The 11,443-nt window shown below is 40.1% G+C and overlaps 1 long non-coding RNA gene across 1 annotated transcript; it reads right to left on the reverse strand.

Moving 5' to 3' along the window:
• Window positions 1-9,035: 9,035 nt before the first annotated feature.
• On the reverse strand, window positions 9,036-11,114 carry LOC120291956. Its single transcript, XR_005549747.1, has 2 exons — window positions 9,737-11,114; window positions 9,036-9,599 (listed from the first exon to the last, which is right to left on the reverse strand). It is a non-coding gene; the product is annotated as an uncharacterized LOC120291956 (long non-coding RNA).
• Window positions 11,115-11,443: the final 329 nt, after the last annotated feature.

Here is an 11,443-nt window from a genome sequence, read left to right on the forward strand (position 1 = left end):
AGAGCTTTGGGAAGATGTAAAGTCATTTTCCAAAAACCTAGGGTTGAAGGTGAATGTGTTGAAAGCCAATAGAGTTTAGATGATTGGCTCTTGGTCTATATATTGTGTAGTAATATGCAAGTAAAAAAATTAAAAATTAAAAAGAGAAGGCAAGCAATTGAGCAAGCATCAGCAGATAAGGTAGGGATAGTGGGCGAGCTTTGGCATTAACAAGAGGTGACCATCCACTAGGCGAGAGTCAACAGGTGACCTGTGTCACACTAGATGTCCACTAGTCAATGCTCGGCTGGTGGGTTGTCGGTAATTAGATCTTGTGCCGATCGACCCCCGTCGCATTGGATCTCGAACTAGGATGATCAACCCTTGATGATTAGATTTTGTGTTGATTGAGTCTCATCGCACAACATCTTTGCCAGTTGACCCTAGTTGCACCAAATCTCGACCTCAATTGGTCAACCTTCGACAAACAGATCTCACGTGAACCTCGATAACTTCAATGGCCAAGTCAACAGCAACGGAGACCTAAGGCCATTAGTCTAAGGTTGCTCGCAACTACTTGAGTTTTGCGATACCCAATGGGGCATTTGGGGTAAAAGCGAAATTTTAATAAGTTTATGAGTACAAAAAAAGCGAATAAAAATATCCATTAATTGTTGAAGAAGGGTTTTCAAAATGCTAAAAACCTTGGCCTTGGGATTTGTTGAGGTAATTTTTTTTTTTTTCCAAGTGGTTCAAAAAAAAATTTTCGCAAGCGCCCCAGCTTGGACTTTAGAGGTCCAAAGTTGCTTCCCCAGAGCTGCGCCAAACTATAGGTTAACATATATACAAATTAGATGGTATGGTAAGCTCCGATTGGATATGGAGATAAGTGGGGCCCACAAATTAAATCATTGATTATTCTCTGTACCCACTGCAGAAATCGTCACATCATTGGGTAGATTTTCCTTTTTTTCTAATGACGGTATGGGCATGTTCGGCTATAGACTTGGATAAGCTGCATAATTGACAACCAATCTGAATTCGGGGGCGCAGAATATTATGGAATTCTTCCATAAATAGATGAAACGACCTTTCTTAATTATAATTTGATGACAATATTATGAACTTGAGTTGATATAAGATTTAACCATGAGTTAATTCATCTTCAAATATATTGAAGCAATTTTATGCAATTCTCTAAAGTTAGTGATTATTAACTCATGCTCTACATCGCCCTAAATCGCCTCGATGGTTTGGTTGGGACTTGCATTATGTATCAGCATTCCATGTTCTTGTAGGGACTTCTTCATTAACAAAGTGCGAAGATTATATCTTAAGCCCAAAAAAGATAAAAGTGGGAGAATAGGGTGAGATCAAAATTAGTTAATCATTGCGTCAGATTTGGTTAATTCAACATATTTGATAAGCCAAAGAGCTCCAAAATGTTAAGATGACGTTGACAAGTTAAATCATCATGTGATCTCAATTTTTTAAGATTCAAGGCATATTAAATATATAAAAAATAAAAATAAAAAGAACTGTTTCACGAGATAAACTATTGTATACATCAGTTACTCGGTTGAAATGATGAAATCGCTCGATGACATCATTGCATGACATTTAAGGTAAATTAATTTTGCATTTTGATTCTGAAATTCTATTTGCTGATTTTTTTTTTATCTTTCGGATGTCGTTACCAATTGATGTCGCCGTTCGAGCTAACATGTCAATCTCACTCCCCATGGTGCCCACTAATCACAGCCACACACAAGTACGCGAAGCCAAAATCATATCTCGGGGGCACTCTCGTCATTCCGCCGCCCCCACGCACTTTAATTAAGGGAAAAGCTGTGGGGTTTATGAGTTGGTGGAGACTGCCTAACAGAAAAGCGAATCGCCCCCGAACGCAGCTCCGGGCTCGCGGCCACCGGAGGCGGAGGGCATTCTCGTCACACCGCTCCATCCCCGGTGGGACCCCTCCATTTCTTTATTACATTTAATAAAAATATATAATAATAATAATAATAATTTTTTTTTTTGTTGTTTCTTTGTTGTGTTGTTGCTGTTAGACGGAGCCCGCGAGTCGCGACGCAGCATCGCGTGTGTGAACACGCGCGCGCGTCGCCCCCACACGAAATCCACACTCCTTCTGGACACGCACTCGGGGCGTGGGCGAGTTGGACCGGTAACGACGGAATTGCGGCATTATAGAAAAAAATCCGGAGACTTAGGTATATGCGTTAATCCATTTGTCGGCTACTCCCTTCTTCCTTATTTTGTACGAAGAAGCTTGACTTTCAAGTTCATTATGCTTTCAACGATATAAAAATATTTCGACGTGGTCCTTAGTTCCAAAGCCGGTAAAGTAATGACCTTTCGATGCTTTGCTCGTGTACTGCTAATAGATGCAGCACGTTAACTTTAGCGATTGATCAAGCGATACAACGATCTGATCCTGATGCGATGAGTCCCGACACGTCGATCGGGAGTAATATTGGGGCCATGTCTATCGTGCTAGGAATCGACTTTTACTTTATGTACATCATCAAAACGAATTGTGGGTAATTGTAAGATCGCGTAATTGAGCCTAACTCATACTTTCGGAAAAAGAAAGAGTGAAAGCGAGAGGGAGGGAGAGGGGTGCGGGGTTGTGAAGAAAGCTCGCATGTGTGAACTACCTTTTATTTTTGGGCAAATGAAAAAGACGCTTGCATGGGAGCTTTACGAATTTCTTATGAACAAGATATGATTAAATAGAAAGAACCCGAAAACTTTTCAAGTGACAAAAAATAACGAATTCACGCACTCACCCGTTTCTTGAGGATGAATCTTATTTAGATCTGGGCACATTGATTCGATTCCATCACAACTATTAATTTTTTATTAATTCATACATCGGGCCGGCATGAATTCTATGAAATGGCTGGTCATAATTGACTTAATCCACTTAACCCAAGTCGGTATAAGAAATTCCCTTCCTTAAGATCAAAGGATTTGTGGCCTCCACATTCGAGGTGAAAGGATTATTATACTGTCGTAGAGAAACGCGAGTCAATGACCATTGAGATTAACAACTAAACCATAATCAGTTTCCTTAACGCTTAAGACAATTTTTAATCTTCAAAGAAGAAGAAAAATACTCGCAACGTACACGGTACAGCCCATCTTGAAAGGTTGAGGTTTTAGAATTACGCGTTCCTTCGAGGCAAAATAGTCTACTGGTTAAAAATAATGATTTCGTGACTAATTTGAATGGACAATCAAGTGATACTCCAAAACATCTCAGTACCTTATCTGCTAAACCCAGGTGGTCCACTATCTAGATCAGCTCGCGCTGGATCTTTTGGAGATTGCTAATTAGGGATTTTCTCCTAGGGAATCGACACATAGAAAATCCTAAACGAACATCCTGTTTCCCACCCATCGATCGCCAAGTTGACTTTCGATTTCGTAATCTAGGACGACACGGCGCGTCCGTTCCTCCCCCCTACTACAACATCCTAATTCCCCACTCGTTCATCGTCGCCAAGTGGACCTTCGATTACGCAATCGAGAGCCGAGTCGGCGTGCCCGGGACACCGTTTTCGCGTACGTACGCACGCGCAATATACACGGGTGGTGGGGAAATGCTGGATGAACTTCCTTCCCCCCGGTTCGGATTCACATTCGACGAGCGGCAGCGGTCAAGGAGGAGGACGTTTCCAGCTTCTTTTCTCGAGGGCCGTTCTTTTTCTTTTTTCTAATGTTGTTTTTGTGGTACGCAAAGTTCCTACTTTCGATTTAATTAATCCTTGCCAATACACAGAGGTTGTCGCTTCATCGTGCCGCACAAACCATTTATATTCCGAAAGATTAAACTAGTAGGAAACGAGTCACTTTTAACATATGGTTAGTGGTATGAATAAATTTTGTCCACATGCCAAGAGGTCGTTTAGAAGGTTTCGGGGACTCGCTGCACTCCGGAAGACTTCGTGCTTTCGATGGGGTGGAAAGAACTTCAAATACGGCCACGTTTCATCGAGGAAAGAGGCGGAATCCGTCTCTAAATAGAGCGAAGCGCAAGCACCTAAAGCGCACAGCGAATACAAATTACAATCAACTCGTTTACGACCTCTGAATAGGACGTTCATGTTGGACCGAAAAAGAAAAAGAAGTTAATGATGCAAGTTGGCCCATGTTGCAATCATTTATAAGGACTAACCACGTACAAGGTGCGTCGATAACTCGCTTTTGAACACATCTAGCTTGGAGAATCGCCTTTCTCTAGGGCTTTGTTTTGTTTGAGTACATTCATCTTCTTCTTTTGCACAATCTGATTCGATCATCGAAGGGTTTTCTCAAGGGAAAGCTCAAAGGGCTTTCTTTGTAGGACTCAAGCTCGTTTGAGGGAAAGAGATTGTGAGATTGAAGTTAGATCTCTAGCTTTATCAATTTAACCCTCCCCCTCGTGTGCTAGTGGGTCTTACATTCGCAACATAGACAAGGACGAAATCACTTTGACATGATAAATGTCGAAACTCGATAAATAGACATAAAATAACATGAAGAACAAGTAGGAGAAAATCGAGGGGGAGTATCGGATAAGATCTTTGAAACTTACTTTGAACCACAATAAGTAAACCAACCGCAATAAGTAAACTCTGTCTCCTTGAAACTTAAAACATTTAAAGATCTATTATCAATGATGTCGACTAAATCGACAGGATCCTCTTATTTTGGTAGGAGAAGATTATAGGATATTCTCTGGATTTGGTATTCTTTCCTTGTTCGATTATTACATTGTATATTCCCTGTAATTCAACAAACAATTACGAACCTCTATCCATAAAAAACAGTCCCTCTCTCAAAGACTCCATAAAAAAAGAAAAAAAAAATTGAGAGAGGATTCCTAATGACGACGTAAGTATACTTAGTTGAACCTCGTCAAATTACCATTTGCGTTCTCTGTCTTTAAATTTATCAAATGCATTTAGAGATGGTGCCTTAACCATATGCGGAAAAAAAAAAGGGCCTACCCCATAAAGTGTAGAATGTTTAAGTGCACAATTAGTAGTGTAACGCCAATATCAAAATCCAATATTTCCCATATGCAAACCCAAATACTTGTTAACTCAATCGGATTTGAATTATTTATGACTTTAGATAAAGTTATGGGATTTAAATCATTTTCCAAATGAAACTTATATACCAGAAAACGTTTGTAGTCATATATCATTAAATAAAGAAAAATTAATCATTTTCTCGAAAAATGATTTAGTAGAAATTATTTTTTTTTATCGAGAAATTTTCTTCCAAGTAGACGCACCCTAAATCTAGAAATCTAGGATCCTCGCTTATTCTTTTCCGAAAATTGCCTTGCAGGCAGCTACAGTGTCGTCTGCTAACTGAATCGGAAAGCGAAGCTATCTGGTTTCGATCCGTTCGGATGCATGTCGCGAACAGAGAACAAGGAAAGCACTTGTCTCTCCCCACCGGCCGCACGTGTGGGTTCCCGAGTTGACTTCGCTCCACCGCGACCGGCCATAGGCGGTATCCGGAACGGGGAAGTACATTGGGGGGGGGGTGGGGCCTGCTGAGCTGTCAATCGCGCTTTAGCTCACCGCGGGCCCCGCTGACGCCACCCGCCGCAGCATAAACTGCATAAAATAACCCTTCGCTCCTCCATCTCCCTCGTCGCCGAGCGCGCGCCGTAAACGAGGCTGACGGGGGCCGTTGGATTCGCGCCTCGCTAGATCTCGTCAGAGGAACGCGTCGGGTCGTGAGTCACGCTCGTTCGCGATCATGAATAGTAGGGGGTTTTGAAGGGAAGGGGGAGGGCACGTGATCTCGCACGTGTACCCAATCGGCGATGGTGAAAAATCCCTCCTCGGAATGGGGCTGGGCCGGCAGGTTTTTTACCGTATGCTTTCTTTATCTACTGCGTTCTGCTGTACTTCTCTTTTCTTTTTATGGACGGTGCAGTACTTCTCTTTTCGCAGGGGGTAATCCGTTGGGTAAATTGCTTTACCCGTTTTTTTTTTTATAAGTAAATCGGGTGGGTCTTTCACGTATTTTATGATTGGACACGAGGATGGTTTAGATACGAAGGAATATATGATTTCCTGTAAATTAGATGGACGTACGCATCCTACATTTGATATTCGATATTCGATATCATTAAGTATTTGGAAGTCAATATTCGATAATTCAAATGCTTGAATGTACAAATTCTATTGAGTCTTCTTATGAAAAAAATGTTGCAAACGCCACTAGATCTGCAATAATCCTGAATATTTGATTGCACAACTGATTTTCAAATGCGGGAGCCACTTATCCAATTGTCTTTGTCAAAATTCCTTTATGTCATTAGTTATTTCAATAAAATCACAATTTTTTTTCTTCCTTTAAAAGTCTCTTTTATCCTGGAAGAATAAAAAGCAGGACTCTATTCAAATCCAGTGAAGAGACTATATACTGGGCTATGTCTACAGCCACTAGTGAAGCGGTTTAAGTACACATGCTTCCATTGACTTGTGGATTCATTTCACTGCTATGAGGCCTCTTCATTCTGACAATAACAGCCCTTTTTAGATTGCAACCAACCCTATATTTAATGAGCATACCAATAATAAATGAAGTTACCAGAACTCTGGCTTTTTTTTTAATTGAAAATTATAACAAAAGGTATGAAGTTTTTACTTAATCATTTACAGCGATAGCGACGAAAACAAAAAAGTATACGTGCAAAGAATATGACAGTATTGATTAATGCAATTTCCAATTCTTTTTTTCTCACAGAGATTTTAAAAATAATGAGATGACTAGACAGAAAAAAAAAAATCTCAAATTTCCTCTTCAGAGTGGCTTAGATATAGAGTGACATAACTTGATGGATACCGTATGGTCAACGTTTGTTGAGTGATATGACCAAAAGGTATGTCTTGCACATCGAAAAAGAAAGGTACGTAGACGAATTCTAGAGTTGATGCGAAGAAACCGATTGCTCTGACAAAAGACGCGGGACAGAGAATGAAAATGACTGCGAAAGAGCCCAAATCACTTCACTGGCCCACCTTAGGCCCATCAGACTAATAGATCGGATTAAAAATAATGTGATCTAAATTCACTAATTTAACCCATTTTGATCCATGTATATGCAATATAAAATTTCACTATCCATATCTAGCTCGATTCAAGATTCGTATTTAGCAATTTTTCTCTTTGAATTGTTGTTTTTGAAGAATGAATCGACTCTTCAAGTTAGCGAGAGAGCTCGGGGGTCGGGTTATAAACGGGGGCTTAAAGATGGTGGTGAAAATATGATTTGGATCATTCATCAATCACGAAATGGATTCGGGCTTTGGTTCAATATATTGGATTGCGCTTGATGAAAGCCAATTTACATTTTTATAATAACAAAAATAAGTCCATACTAATTTATTTTCTTTTGCTCATTTTTCACAATTGCACATCTCAGTTGACAAGCAAGCCATGAATTTGTTACACAACAATACATTTGTCAAGCAATCGGTGCATCATCAATCGTATTTTTTCGTCCAAAGAAGTATAACGATCTTATACCGTTAGCAATTAGAGAGTACTTAATTCGTCTTCAAAATAAAAGAAAAACAAAGGCTAACATCGTCATAAAACGTAATATTAAGACCAAAATCACACATTTTTTGAAGTACACGGATGAAAATGTATTTTCTTTAAATCCCACGTTAGTCGTTTGGGTCGATAAATGCGGAGCACCATATAACCAATCTCTTTCAACCAAAAAATACAATCAGTCTCTCGGATGAGCCAACTTTCTTTCCGAAGAAAAAAACAGCCCCATTTCCTCATCTTCCTTAGCCACGCATAAACACAAACAATAATTCATAGGCACTCCATAAAATCCATTATCAACTCCGAACCTGAAATCAATGTGCAGCAATTTCCAAAATGAGCATGAGCGAGGCTAAGGGCCTGTTTGTTTGTGTTCTTTTTTTATTTCCCAGAACACAATTTTCTGTTCTTTTGTTTTGGAGAACAAAAAAAAAAAAAAAAAAACGCGTTTGTTTACACTTTTATTTCGAACAAAAATAAGAAACAATAAAAACTTCCGAGAAACCATTTTTCTCTCTCCTATTTTTTCATTTTCTTTCTTTTCTTCTTCTTTTTTCTTTGGCCGGTTGCTGACCTCGGCCATGGCCGACGACTAGCCGTTGAGGGCTGGCAACTTCATTGGAGCGTCGCCATGGCTGGGCAAGGCCACCGATCGGCCAAAAGAAAAAAAGAAAAAGGAAAAATAAAATAAAAATATTAAAAAATTAAAAGAAAAAAATTATATAAATTTACTAAACGTGTTTTTTTTCTTTTTCTATTCTAGGAACAGAAATTATACAAGTTTAGCAAACGCTTTTTTCTGTTCAAACGCACCCTAATTAGCTAATGAAACTCTGTCATCTAAACTCAGTCTTTACTCCGTGCACCATCATTGAAAAATCTGCAAAGTACTATCACGATTAATTAAGGCAATAAGGTAGCTCAAGCCAAAATAGACCAGCACGCAACAGTTTCGCAACAAAATCTACGCTCTTGTTATGTCGATACTTCCCCACAATTTCCACCATTTTCGAAAGTGAAGCAACCAGACACGCTCAAACCAGAAGACTGATTGATGGAGTGCGTGTCCACCACTAGAATTGTAAACAAAACCAAAGTAAGAGTGATTGGTTTTATGATGAGTTGATTTTCACCTTGGAATTGGACCGGAATTGACAAGTTAGTTTCAAATTCCAAGAACTGACCTTGCTCGCTCAAGAAGGTCCGGTTCTCAGGATGGATCAAGATTAGATGCATTTTTCTTTAATTTCTTATAATACATGCACAGACTTTTGAGTGATGAGTTTTGTGGATTCGGAAACTTACAAATTACCATACATCGTCCTGCAATGATCCCCTAAGTGAGTTGATATTTCAACTAATGCGCCTGGAAATTGCTTTGCTATCTGTCCCTTAATTCCCTCCGGCAAAATTTAATCATTGAAGCTTGGAAGTGTCTAGACATATCGCGGGCTTCACAAAAAAAATCAATAAAAGACTATGAAAACTTATCCTGATTATCAAACAAGAGTGTTTTGTGGCTCTCCGGCAAAGTTCTAAAGTGCTTGGTTCTAGTGGCCCACTGGAGCCAAGCATATAAAACCTCCACTTAAACTAATTAAAATAGAAGGAGAAAAAAAGAAAAAAAGAAAAAGAAATGAGTTATATGGTCTAGTCCGATCAGTAGATTCCTTATACAGAGTTGAGAACCGGACCGGTTATTGCCGATTTCTAATTTTGGGAATTGGTAACTAGACCGGTTCTCGAATTGGATTCAGACCGTGGTCACCCCTAATAAACAAGATGCTACAAGAGTTTGAAGTGTTGGCAAAAGAGAAAATGATCAATTTGTGCAGATGTAGACAATGAGATCCAAGATATGGAGCTCGCAGTCCCCAAAGCCGGAGAGGGGAACTTGCTATTGAAGGAAAGGACGACGTCTTGAACGAAATGGGAGTGGCCGGCGAGGCAGTGTCGCCGTATGCTGTAGATCTTGTCCTTCTCGGAGAGGTGCCAGAGGATGGACTTGCTGCCATAGATAGATTGGTGGACTGGATATGGGCAAAACCTAAACTCATTTAAAATCCATATATCTAACTTTATAACTCTAAACCTATTATGACCCATTTTTTTTAAAGCTAGCCTAACTCATTATAAATGATTAAAAAGTGACTTATAAATGACCCACCTTGATATCTCTAGTCCGCGCATGTTGAACACGTGAGTCGGCAGTAGCAACGGAGCATGGCACCCAGTACACATTGGTTGGGATATGATGACCGTCAGTCTTGGACAAAACCTAATAAACAGTGAAAGATAAACCCATGGACGTGGCCCCCTTGAAAGCCATAAAGCAAGAAAACCCGGTTTCTCAAACCGAAGGCCCACTCCGATCTGGCAGAAGCATGAGATCAGGAATCTGGAACAGGAACGAAAAGGGCAGATCGACCGGACCCATCGTCGGTCCGGACCGTCACAGCCACATCTCTCTCTGAGTACTCAGCGAGAAGGAACGAAACATTAGGCAACAAATCAACATATACACCTTATGTACCAAGAAAAAATGAATAAACACATTAAGGGTCCGTTTGTTTCGCGGAAAACAACTTCCGGGAAAATATTTTCCGAAATTTCCAGTGTTTCGCGGAAAACAACTTCCGGGAAAACATTTTTCGAATTTTCCAGTGTTCGGATGGCGGAAAATAGATGGTCAAAGAAAATGTTTTCCGATCAATGGAAAATCTCCTTGTAAAGTAGTGGAAAATGATTCCCTCTTTTGAGAAGAGGAAAACATTTTCCATAACTTTTTTTTACCAAAAAAAAAACATTTTTCATAACTTCTTTCACCTTATTTATTTTCATTTATGCTTTCTTTTTCTTTTTTGTTTTTTTAAAAAATCAAGTTTTTATTTTTTTTTCATTTCATCTTCTTCCTTGGTGGCCGGTTGCTAACCGCGGCCATGGCGGCGGCGTGACCGGCCGCAAGCCGCCTGAGCCCCACCCCAGGTCGGCGAGGCTCTGCCTAGCCCGATCTGGTGAAGCCAAGTTCGCCCAAGCCCGGCGAGCTCGGGCCTCGCTAGATCTAGTGAGCTGGGTGGGGCTCAGGCCTCGCCCAAGCTTGCCGGAGGTTCGTTGGGCGGGGCTCGGGTGAGATTGGCCAAGCCTCAAGCTTGCTGGATCCGCGATCAAGTCTTAGTCGGCCGCTAGGCGGCCGGCCATCGTTAGGAAAGTAGAGTCATTTTCTTGGAAAATGACTTTTGGGAAAATGTTCTCTAAAAATATGATATTTTCCATGAAACGAATGGATTTTAAAAGTCCTGAAACTTATCATGCAAATGCAATGGAGCTCTAGAACTTATCATGAAAGTATACTCGAATCCTAAAACTTTTAATAAATATAATTTACGGAATGACTTGATTGAACCAATTTGATAACTTCTAAGACCAATTATACTTTTAGGATTTTCAATATATTTATCTCGAGAAAAAAACAAGATCATCGTGATTAGGGGTGAGCGGTTCCCGGTTCCTACAGTTCCGCTTGGAACCTGGAACCTACCAGTCACGGGTTCCTCATTTTTTGAAACCTAGAACCTACCCGTAAGAACCAAGAACCTGGAACCTACCCTGTCACAGGTTCCAGGGTCGGTTCCAGGTTCCAACAGGTTCCAACAGGTTCTTTATTTTTTTTATTTTTCATTTTTAGATTAAAAAAATGGAAAATAATGCAGCAATAATAACAACATAGCCATGAATCCTGCAACCTGATGCTAGAACACACTTCACATGCTAAACCGACTTGAAGCTATTGAAGATGCCCAATAAACTGATGTTACTCTTATTTAGACATTGCAGATAGCAAACCAATACCACATAAGTTGAAATTCCTCAGAAT

This window comes from Eucalyptus grandis, chromosome 1 (assembly GCF_016545825.1).
Source record: "Eucalyptus grandis isolate ANBG69807.140 chromosome 1, ASM1654582v1, whole genome shotgun sequence".
NCBI lineage: Eukaryota > Viridiplantae > Streptophyta > Magnoliopsida > Myrtales > Myrtaceae > Eucalyptus > Eucalyptus grandis.